General features: G+C 43.6%; 1 protein-coding gene and 1 long non-coding RNA gene across 12 annotated transcripts in view; one reads left to right on the top strand and one right to left on the bottom strand.

Annotated features, from left to right (window-relative positions):
• The window catches only part of LOC138268585 (uncharacterized), a 331,134-nt gene that overhangs the window by 59,657 nt on the left and 259,104 nt on the right, over window positions 1-12,373 (bottom strand). The gene's annotated exons all lie outside the window — the stretch shown is intronic.
• PBXIP1 (PBX homeobox interacting protein 1) overlaps window positions 10,377-12,373 on the top strand; it is a 113,376-nt gene continuing 111,379 nt past the window's right edge. For 9 of the 10 annotated variants that reach the window (XM_069218370.1, XM_069218368.1, XM_069218367.1 and 6 more), the window contains exon 1: window positions 10,377-10,487. The gene's annotated coding sequence lies outside the window, so the exon portion shown is untranslated. The remainder of the gene's footprint in view (window positions 10,488-12,373) is intronic. The other variant, XM_069218364.1, reaches the window with a different exon arrangement.

The raw sequence follows: 12,373 nt of genomic DNA, 5'->3' as shown, positions 1-12,373 counted from the left end.
TTGGGCACCCGACTCTGAATTCAACCTCTGCACCCGGATGCCCCTGTGGGTGCACTCTTGGTGCCGATTTTAACCTTGCCTAGTGTTGACCTAAAACCCTGAAGACTGGATCTGTAAGTCATGTACTTACCTGCAAAACTGCATTCTTGTTTTCCTCCCATAGGTTAACCTTGAAGACTTAGAAAATTGCACTGTGACGATTTTTTACTACTAAAAAGTATTTTTTTTATTTAAAAACTGCTTATCTTGTAACGAAGATCTTTGGTTCAAAGCATATATAAAAGCAACTGTTACTTTTCTAAATTGATCTTGGATTTATTCTTTGTCTGTGTGTGTCATTTATTGCCTCTGTGAGTACAAGAAATGCTTAACACGACTCCTTGATTAGCTGCTTGCCCACACTACCACAAATAGAGCACTAGACCTATCTATTTCTGCCTCTGGAAAAACTTTGGGGAGCCACAGGACTCTACACAGTGCACTTCATTTTTGTGCATTATATAGAGAGGCAGCTTCCTACACCCATGGCACAATACTGACCATTAAATACCGAGGCTGAAGGTTGAAATGGGGGCACTGATGGTATGCAAGGAGGATTCAATGGCAAATGTTCTCACTCCCTGGCACAGAGATTTGCCAATGAAATTAAACAGAATTGAACAAGCATCAATAGGTAACATGGCTCGCATTTCACAAGTGATGAGCATGTAGCTCTCCCGTCCTGCACACAAGGTCTTCCACCTTCCAGACAGTGGTGGCTGGTGACTGGTGACTGAAAGCGGTGGTGGGGCACAAATACAAGACGGATTTGCACCTTGTGAGTGAGCCTCACTACCCACTTATTTCCATTCACCTACTCACCCACTGCCTTTGGCCCCCTACCCATTCGCTCATCCACACTGTCATCCACTGCCATTCACACAACGTTATACACAGATACACAGACACCCACATTTTCTCAGCCACTCAGTCAAGCCCTGCAAATACGTATTCAAACAAACACACATAGCCTCACCTATCCAGGATCCAGCAGTTACAGTGATAAAAGCTAGCTTTTATTTGAGCTGCAGATTACATGTTTAATATGACATATCACATCATTAGTGTGCAGAAGAAATAAAACAAGCATAACTAGCCATGATAAATTACTGGAACCATTACTGCCTTTGAGAGACAAAATCGCCTGCAGAGGCAGGGAAGTAAGAGGAGAGCTGAGAGAACAGATTTTTTTCTTATTTTCTGTAAAAAAGATAGAGCTCCAACTTACTTGTATGCATGGTTATATTTGGCATATTTATGACTTGAAGTGTTCAGATCACACTCCTGCCTCTCAGAGAGCCATGGATGAAGTTATTTATTGTATTTATTCCATTTCTCTGGCACAGACTCCTTGTAATGCAGGAAAATAGGATTTATTTTGCCAAATGCCACATTCTCTTAATAAAATGTGACCTCTGGTAACATGCTTCTTAACCGACCCTTAACCATTTCATCACAGAGTGCGGCAAGGCCAGTAAGGCCTTCTGATCACACTCCACCATTTGAGTATATAGGAAAGGGTGGAGTAATAATATCAGAGTGGCAGCAAGTTTTTAGAAACCCGGTCTGAACAAAAAACGCTCCAGGCTGTTAACTATCAGAGCTCCTGGTGGAGGAGGAGATAAGCCAGGGACGTCACTGTGTTCTGAGAAAACGTAAGGGCTTTGCATGGGCAAGCCCTGTCAGCCCTCCTGTGCAGCTTTAAGCCACATACTCACGCAGGCGCAGTAGGGCTTTTGAAAGTGCACAACTTTCACTCTGAAAATGTGCAGAAAATGTTTTACTTTCATAATGTATTTAAATATATGCTTCACTAGAGAAGCCAGAAAAGGCTAGGGGCACAGCCGTTTAGCCCTTGAACACCAGCCGCCCCTGCTTCCAGAGACTCTGTGAGATTTAAAAAATGACACGTAATGCTGTCAGAAATTACATGGGTTAGGAAATGTGCCACATAAAGCAAGCAGAGGCGTCCTTACACCCACCCAACCCAGATCGCCACCCAGAAAAAACATGGCTTGGACTCTTCCACTCCTGTTGTGTCACGTGGAAGCTGCGTTAACCAAAGACCGTTTTTCAGTGCTGAAAAAGATGAGATTGTAAGGACCCGCTTTTTTCTGAGTTTATCCTAAAGCAGGACCCCGGTAAGTCTATCAAGTAAATTAAACAAGTGAGGCGAGGCTCTGTGAACTACTAAAACAGTCACCATGATCAGCTATACACCACCAGCAATCACCAGCAGAGGACGCCCTCGCACCGGTAAGGATCTGTTTTGCTGATAAAAGTCGGTGTTTCTCTGGTATTTCTCCTTATATGGTCGATGGAAAGCAGACCAAAAATGACTTTGCTGCCGCCATAACTGGCACCAAGAACAGGCGAGTCTGACATGCGGCTGGATGTGCCAAAAAACCTTTCGAAGGCTCGAGCTTCTTAAGTGACTGCCAAAACCAGGTTAGGCCCAGTTGCGAAGCAATGACCCAATTACCCTATCCAGGGAAGTGAAAAGGACCTCTTATCCCTTGGGGGCAGTAAAAGCAGCTATAAAACTGAGGTGCAGAGGGGGGCCTCGAACTCCTAGCCCTATGTGCTCCTCCACCGCCAATGGATGCACAGAGGTGCCTTATACCTTCACCTGTCCCATCTCTCCACAACTGTCACAAGCTCGGCACAGAGCTGTCTCAGACTGTCCCATGTTCCTTCTCTCCAGCCACGAACTCCGCACAGAGCTGTCTCATATCCCTTCTCTCCTGTCACGAGGTCGGCACAGAGATGTCTCAAACCGTAACTTGTTCCATGTCCCATATCCCCGCAGCTGTCAAGAGTTTCTTCCAGTGCTTAATTTGTAAATAAAGAGGTGCGGTGCTCAAAGCCCTTCTCTTAAACATGAGGCTGCTGTAATTAAATCTGTCAGCACTGAATACTGAATCCTGAAGGCATCTCGGGCCTCTTCAATCCATTTACGGCCACCCCTGCCCCTTCAGCTCATCCTGCAACGTTCTCACTTTATGACGCTTTTTAGTTTTTCCTTCTTCCGTCTTTCCTATGTGTCCTTTGCTCGCAGCAAATGCTTGAGGCATAAGAATAAGCCCCGGCCCTCAAAAATAAGTGCCGGTGCTCAGCACCGGAAACAACAAGCACAAATTAAGCACTGGTTTCTTCGACTTTCATTATTCTGTTTCTCAGCAAAGCTAATCGGTCTCCGCCAATATTGTCTGAATTTCGGACCAAGCCTGTGAAGTATGTTGACAGCTGTAAATGACCCTATTCGGGGTTTTGAGGTTGAAGTGCTTGTTCCTGTGTGCCAGTCCCATCCGAGGAGTCTGAACATGAGGGCCGGAATTCATATTGATTTGGTGTTTGAAAGGGCCGTGTTGTAGGTGTCCCATCTAAATACCAACTTGGTATTTTTAGTATCAGTGTTTTGCTTCCAAAATCCAGTTGCAAAACAGTGGCCGTTCACTGACAACTCAGAGGAGGTGTTAATGCATTCAGTAAACGGAAGAGGAATTCATGAATTTGAAAAACAAAATGTTGGGAAGTTGTCAGTGGCCCATGAGACCACTGCGAACTCTTTAAAAACATAAATAAATACAATTAACTTTCCTTTTAAGTGCAGCTCTGTTTTCCTTAGGGAAAAAAATATTTACTTTATAGAAAGGCAATCACTGACATGGTGGTCTGCTGACCTCAGCAGGTTTCCATCTTTTGAAGACCTCCAATCAGCGTGAGCTCTAGTATGGGACCTCCTTCACTAACATTAATGAGTTACAAGAATTTTGTGTTTATTTTTGTGCTGATAACACAGCTTTGGCTAATTTTGAAAAGCATCGACAAAAAGAATTAGCAAAGCTAATAGATCTGCATTAGCAGATAAAGGTGAGACCGATTTTCTAGGCCAATCTTGTTTACTTTCTGATATTCGCATTCCTAGATTTCTAATGAAGAAAGCGAACTACGAGTATCAAAATGCATAGCTAAAACCTAGAGTGGATCAGCTACTCACACGTGGGTGGATCCGTGACAACTGGAGAGCAATGGATGAGTAATCTTCATACCTGGACACAATACTCCAGATGGGACCACCAGCACTGTCTACAGTATTTCAGATAAAACCTGCAGATAAGGCTCCAGAACCTGCACATTATGTCAGATGCTTACCCAAGACCTGGGAACAGTACTCAAGGTGTTTCCTCTAGACCTGGACACAGTCCTTCAGCGGTTCGTAACCTTTGGACTCTGTGGATCCCCATGTAATCATTACTAGAACCCAGGGACCCCCACTGAATCATTATTTCTGTCTGCAGGCCCCCACTGAGTCTGGGGACCCCAGCCTAAGCAATATTGATGATTTGAACTGCAAAACTATACACGAAAATACAAAAACAAGCATTCATCAAGCATACACAGATGAAGTATTTAATTGAATCCACAAATATAAAAAAATCAAATTGTAATTGTTATGGGAAGATTGGAGCTTTTCTAAATCCAATTGTCAAACATTATCCATACTACATTATCCATACTACATTCTGTTTGCACTTGCACTGTTCTCACGATTCAAACAGAGGATACTAACTTAATTTTTAGCCTCCAGTTTAAAATTCCTTCTCATTTACAGAAAGATTTTAAAATTTCAATTGTATATTCTGTTTCTTTAATTATGTACACTTTATTAGTCAGGAGTTCCCGTAACACAGGTCAAGAACCACTGCAGTAGTGAGAAGGGGACATTCAGACCTCTGTGTAGTATTCCAAACGAGGCCCCACTGGACACAACCTCATTTTTTGCAGGTTTTTGGATAGCAGGATGCCCTAAGCCCCTCCCAGGGTTAATCACTCATCTCAGGCCAAACATTTGAGAGCTGAGCCTTCAAGAAGAAGGCAGATATTTTTACCAGCAGCTGCTGTGGATTTAATTTGCTGATGTGTTGGCACCAGCTGACCCTCACGGACGCTTGTTGAGACCCCTCTGGTATGCAGCTATTCTGTTGCATTCTACAATACCCTCTGCTTCTCTCCCTTCCTACCCAAACCACCACCACCTGCCGCTCTCTGCTTGGGTAACAAAAGTGCTTGGTGGAAGAAGTATTCTACTAATGTTGATAATAAAAACTACAATGTTATCTGTGGTAGCCTTCTGGGACGAATATGTCTGTGATTTCCTCTTCTTCCCCTTTGCTCAAGAAAGCTGCTCACCTGACCTAAAGATCATAGTTGTGAATTCTTGAAAGGGTGACTAAGCCTTTCATCCTCACAAATTTGTGTAACACTAATTTGAGGTGGGTCGGAAGGTTATAATGCCACCAGTTACTAAGACTGGCCTGTTAAAAGATAAATCCAGCTCTGCACATTGTCCATGAACCACTTTACCACTTTTTGGTCCAAGACCCTGAAGGACATCCACATTCCTAGAAGGTAGAAATGCAGTACAAAAATGCCTATCTATGAACACGCATATTTTTTTTTCCCTTTTAGGCTGAGAGCACAAGCTGTCTGGTTGTGAAAGGCCTCTTGAGGGCTTACAAAAACTTGCAGAGGCTTAGGGCCCAACCATGTATTGGCTTTTCACTCTCATTTGCTTGCTTCTTATTTGATGGCTTTCCTTGTCCATCTTGTGTTTGTCCCTCCCTTGGAGCATAGCCTCTTTACCATCATTTTAAATGGCTGACCTGTGTCCTTTCACTGCTCACTTTTAGGGAAATACTTTTTTCCTACTTGGTTTAGTGCGCCACCACAGTGCACGTTTCCCAGCTCTCTCCCTCTTGTGTTATTCCTACCTCAAATACCCTCAGCTTGTGCTCTGCATTTGCTCTCTCTTAATCCTGTGGCTTCTCGCTCTGTCTCCTGGTACTTTTCCCCTGGGCTCTGTGGTGCTGTCTCCATAGTGTGCTTCTCTCCCAGCTTGGCATATTGCTGTCTCCCTTGTGTTTCTCTCATGCCCGCCATCATGTAGCTCAATCCTTCATGGCCCAACTCACACATTGTTGCAGTCCCCCAAAAGGCTCCTCCACTGCCCCCTCCTCTGCTTTAATTTCTATAAAATTATATATCATTTTTTTGCCCGGAAAATGAGTTCAGGAAATCGGTATTTACCGTCAAGGAGGGTCTCTCAAATAAGGGATTATCTCTAACAAGGTATTCACCCCGAGAGTGGGTATAGTGAAATTGGTATTTACCCGTAGTTTGTATAGTGATGTAGGTATTTACCAACAAAGTAAATAAATTCAAGAGGATATTTACCCCAGAAGTGAGTGTAGTGAAAAATGTCAAGTGGGCAGGGTGAAATAGATATATGGCACTGGTTGTGCGAAGTGGGTGTTTCACCTCTAAAAAGGTATAGGGAAACAGGTGTTAGCCTCCCTAAGAGTGTCACAAAAATTGGTGTTGGAAACCGGAATGGAATCATGTAGAAAAAGATAGTGGCCACGGTTATAGGCAAGGCCACTGACATTATGCGGCAGGAGAGGGCCAAGTTATGCGGCAGAGTTGAGTAAATTATGTGGAAAGAGAAGGCATATTTGCGGCAAAAAGCTGCACATTTTATAATCATTTTACTTCATTGTTGTGCGATTTCTAGACTTGGTAACTTTCTGGGCCCTGGTTGCACCTCTTTAGTACCAGTTTAACACCTAAATGTAGCAATAGCCAACGGAAAGGTGACCACACCAGCTTTGCAAAAGGCCTTACACTGAGCTGCAACATGTAGGATCGCAATTTTAATAACTTTTGAATCATTTGAGCTAGAAACTATTTTTTTGTTAAAATATGCAAATTATGTGGCAGTTGAAAGATTGTGTGGCAAATTCGGCAAAACTGTAATTATGAAAAAATTGCCACAGCTGCACAATCGCATAATCCCTGGTTATAGGGATATTGATGTTTGTCAAAAAAGGTGATAGACTGAAAGTAAGTTTTTACCCTCAAGTGGGTATAATGACACAAGACCTTGATCCCCAAGGAAACAGCGTGCTCCCACAGAGAATGCCAGCGTCCTCATGCCCAGCAGGTGACTCCTCCAGAAAATGATATGCACAGATGCCCTGCCTGCTGCAGTGTGGGACAGTCCCTTCTCTGTAAGAGGCTTGTGTTATTTCTGCCCAGTCATGAGGGATCTTGGGAAGTTCCCAGCTATTCTCAAATGCCACCTGTCCCTATCTGTCGCCAGAGTGGCAAGACATATTTCCAAGGCATACCCTACCAACCCGTTTAATATCACCCATTTAGGGTTAGAAAGAGAAACAGATGGCATAACTCTTTGAAATAATAGGCTGGTGTGTTAATGTGACCGCTGAGTTCACCGCTCGGTTTCTCTCATGCTTTAGAGTCCGATAAACAGTGCCACTGAACTGGGTAAGAATACCACCTCTGTCCAATATTAAAATTGTTATAAAATCATCAAGCGCAACATCCCCCTTCAAAGTTAACGACTTTCACATTTCCTGACTTCCTTGTTAAATTAATTACTTACATACTTGTATTTTGTTGTAAGCACATAAGCTCCGCGTTTAGATTGCGGCATGAGAGTTTTTAAAAATGTTTTTGTGGCACATGCTTCCAACATAGAAAATATACCATCATGCACTCTGCCAGGGCCAAACTTATTGTCTTTGCCAATGCTTGTTCTTGCTGGAAACACTAACGGCCCTAAGGGAGCCACGATTCCTCATCACAAACCCACGTTTTCTTGCTCCGGTGCCGGGCCCAGTGTCTTGACGGGTTTCCTTTCTGTTTAACCTCAGCCAAAGTGACATAATTCAGATTTTATCCCCAGGCAATAATCATCCGGCCAGAACGTTTCCCCCATGAAGATGAAAACAAGTTCTAAAAATAGACTTGGAAAGTTTGTCTGATGGCAGCTGGTCCATTTGGGCCCAGCTGCTTCCCACACCTGTCGGAGTCTGGCAGGAGCCTGGACTCCCAACAGACAGGCAACGTTATTATTCATGCTTTAAAACTTTCTATGTTTTTGCAAAACCACTTTGTGATACCTCATTCCATGCATTAGTGTATATAAAAAGTATACATCAGATAAATTCCCCACTAATGTACTCTATAAGGCTATTGCAAGTCGCGTGCAGTTCTGTGACCGCATAGCGGGACAACACGGAAGGACGAGTTTGTGTACAAAGCCTTGAGACTCGGAGGTGACTTGTAATATCCTTTTAATTTAAGTCAGAGGTGTAGCTTCGTCCTTATAAAACATGGTTACACAATCTTCCCCAAGCAACCTAAATCCTTGGTCTCTTTCTCCTTCATGAAAAAAGATATAATGCAGTTGCAGATATGTACTGTAAATGTAGAATTTGAGGTGCAAAATAAAACATAACAATTTGCAGCCAGTAATTTGTTGCAAAAACAAATTACAAGTAATTTAATAGGAATCACTTTCAAAAAGATGGCTTAGACTCTATGGAAATCTAGGTATTGATTGTTGTATCTTCCAAAAAAAAACTGGCAGGGCAATAAACACAAAACTGCTATAATTCTCTCCTTATCTGCTCGTCTTCTGGGAAAAATATTTCAGTTCAAAAGCTAGTTCTCCCTTTCATCTTTCTAGCACCAGGTCTAGTTCTGATTCCTGACCTGGTTTTCACACTGTTGCTTGGTTCTAGAAACATGCATTGCAACATCACAACTCAGCTGTCATAAATTATTTTAGTAGAGTAGCTGACATTTTCTAATTACTGGTGGCCAGTGATGTCACAATCAGACAGTTATAAGTAAATTAAATTCACCTATTTTTACATATATTGAAATCAGCCATGTATTACACAATATGTCATGATTTAATAATTTGCATTCAAAGTGAGCTGTGCTGCAATCCAGAGAAATGGTTATAGATTTTTTTCTTTATAAAAGCAGTGCCACTTGTACTGGAATGAAAATAAAAATAAAAAAATCTCAGGAAGTTTGTCCAGCAGTCCTCAAAGAGAATAGTAGCTACTAAGCTCTGAAGCTGCCCATGTTACCTCTCAGTTGCTAATGTGTTTTTTATTCTTTTCATTCATGGGGATGTAGTCCTAAAATGTTAACCAACAAAGCAAAACTACAAGTCCCAGAATGCAAAGCAATAAACGGACTAGATGAGCTAGTCGTACTAGATATAGGATACATTGAAATCTGTTACCAGTTGAGGTGCGCGCGTACACACCCAGCCCCCATCTGGCCCAATTCCTTGTGTGACAACCTGAACCTGTTCTGCCTTTTTAGCCAACTGTGTCTTGCTTTCTAGGACTTGTAGTTTAATTCTGAGTAATATAAGGATGGGCTCAAAATCCCATCATGCAAAGTGCTGTTTATAAAAAAGCCAGGGATGATTTATGTGCAACACAGGACATGGGTCTATGTGACAGTTTAATAGGTGTCTGAAAAAGACAGTGGGTCCGTTTACTGGACAGGCCCTTCAGTGTTATATTTTCTATAAGCTGGGCAGGGAAGGCTAGGCCTTATAAACATTTGGTCCAGTCTGGAAATGAATCAGCTGATCCATTTATAGTTTGTTAACATTTCAAAAGCGCTATATTTTAGAGATGGTCAAGGCACTGAAAACTCATTCCAGGTGTGAGCCTGAAGCCTGGCTGTGGCTCAGTTGAAGGTTCTATTGGACAGGGCCGAACTGGGAAACCAAAGCAGCCCTGGCAAATGTCAGAAAATGCAGAAAGAGGTGAAAACATACAGTTTACATAATAAATACTAATAGAAAACCGTTTAGTGGCTCATTTGTACAAAGTGATACCAGAAAACCTGGATAAATCATGGCTTAGTGCTTAAATTGTGTGATCTTACACAAATATTTTATTTCACCAAAACTCCTTTTTCTTCATTACTACTTAATAAAACACTTTCACATATGAATTCTGAATACCAGTTAGACAAAATATATTGTTTATTTTGGTAGACTGTAATTCTGCTCTATAGTAATTTGGGCCATGTACACGGTTTGCATGGCAAGTCTCTTCCCTGTAAGTTCAGCAAAGATTAATGTTTAAAAATGTGGTCAAATTTTACATGGTGTGTAATGTGGTTTACATTGCAAATATTTGTAGGGCTTGGCTCGTGAACGGGCTCTAAGAGCCGAGCCAGATCTTTGGCTCGGCTCTGGCTCCCCCTGTTATTTGGTAAGCTCGCCCACCACTACTATATTAACTGCGACAGTAAAAGAACATCCTTGACAAGAGAGACACCTTGGGATCCCCGACCCCACAGCCAGCACCTGCCCCAGTCTTTCACTTCTCACTCCCGCCCCTCCGGCGCTAGCTCCACCCTGGTTGGAGGATGGGTCCTCCGCGCGGCCTTGTGATTGGTGAAGGGGCGGTGACGTCGCTTGTCTCGCCCTCCTCCCCGCAGTCAGAGGAGTTGAGAGAAACTTTTGCAGCCAAAGAAGGAGCGACGGAGACCCGGCCCGGACCGGTGGCAGCGGAGCCGAGCCAGGACCGGAGGCCCGGAGACAGGTGGGCGGGGAGCGGGGGCACAAGGCCGGCTTCACCCAGGCGCAGCACGGCCATAGGCGCCGCAGGAGGGGTAGGTTCATCGGCATGGGGGGTAGAGTATGGAGAAGGAGCCGGGGTACAGGCTTAGGACGCACCACCTGTGTGTTTTTGGCAACAGTGTGCAGCGCACAGCCTTCTGCGAGGGAAGGTGCATACCTGCGCAGTTCTCTCCCAGGGCAGTGGCCGGAGGGCATTAAACCTGTATGGGAGCTGCGATGCTGTGCGCAGAGAGGGGGTGAGTCGGTATAGGGCGAGGTAAAAGAAAACAAAATCATCTGTAACTTTCTTCGGTCTTTCGCCTTCAGGTAACTTGCATATAAACCACAATTTAAATGAAGGATAAGCACAATTTAAGTTAATCGGTGGGAAATATACTGTCGCCCACTGTGCAACCTCTTTAAGTTAATGCACTGCAGAGGTCAGTGCGTGTAACCAGAGAGCCCCAGAGGTGAATCCTGGTTGGTGCAGTGGAGAATAGTTACTTGAGTATGTTTAGTGTTACAAGGTCCCCGTCAGTGTCAGAAAGCACTGTCAGTGTGTAAATCATCATTCTAAACTTGAATTACATACAGTATTGGATAGGCTGCAACAAAATGTGCTAAAATGTTTAAGATAAAAAAGGTGCTTCCACAATATGTAGATTTTAGTAATACCCAGGTTGTACATGGTGCATTTTTTATAACCGTCTTTATAGTGACGGTGTAGATCATTCTTGCAGTGCCGTGTAATAATGCAGACAATCCCTGGCGTGGTTGCTAGTGCAGATAATCTGAGGTAAGGTTACAAGTGCCCTGTGCAGTAATCCTCGTGGAACTAGTGCTGCTCAGCAGTGCCCTGAATAAGCAGGGTGCCATTGGCATGAAGTAGTGTCCAGATAATCCCAGAAGGCAACAGTTTAGCCAATCCCTTGGCTTGTATCAGAGCAGGTAACCCTGATGGTTGGTATCAATACAAATAACCCATGGGGTTGAAATGTATGCACACAATAGCTAGGGTTGATATTTTATACAATCTCAGGGTATGGTACCAATTCAGATAACCCCTGGATATGGTGTCTATGCAGATCAATCCAAGGGCTGGTATCAGGGCAGATAATCCCAGGGCCTGATGTCAAAGGAGCCAGTATCTGGAGCTCTTGTCTGTAGCTGCAGTCCCAGTAACAAGATATTGTGCAGGTTCTCCCAGGTCCTGCAATGAATGCAGATAAATCCAGGGGCTTGTGCCAGGGCAGATAACCCCAAGAGCTGATACAAATCCATAACCTCAAAACTGGAATCAGTGCAGATAATACCAACGCCTGGTATCAATGCAGGTCTATCCAGGAGGTGATGTCAAGACAATCCCAGAGGCTAGTATTGGGACAAATAATCCCTGGGCTGCTATCAATGCAGATAATCCCTGGGGCGTTTGTCAAAACAGATAATCCAATCCCAAGGAGAGGTGTCCATGCAGCTAGACCCCGGGGCTGGAGTCACTGCTGAAAATTCCCTTGACTGATATCAGTGCAGATATTCATGGGGGCTGGCATCAGGACAGATAATCCCATGGGTTCACATCAAGACAGGTAATCCCTGCAGTAAGAAGCAAAGCAGGGATCCCCTTTGAATTACAGCAGTGCCTATAAACCATGGCCTGCTATTGTTGCAGATGATTTTATAGACAAGTGACGGTTCCGATATCCCCTTGGCGCTGGTATTAGTGCAGATAGCCCCTGGCACTGTTAGCCGAATCTTTAATCCTTGGATAACTGATAAAAGTTCAGATAGTCAATCCTTGCTGAGGTGAGGTTAACCATGTATTCTCGAGCACAAAACATATAGACAATGTCTGTTGCACGCAACACTGCA

The sequence above is a fragment of the Pleurodeles waltl genome, chromosome 12, assembly GCF_031143425.1.
Source record: "Pleurodeles waltl isolate 20211129_DDA chromosome 12, aPleWal1.hap1.20221129, whole genome shotgun sequence".
NCBI classification, from domain to species: Eukaryota; Metazoa; Chordata; class Amphibia; order Caudata; family Salamandridae; genus Pleurodeles; species Pleurodeles waltl.
This window is presented reverse-complemented; position numbering and strand designations above follow the sequence as displayed.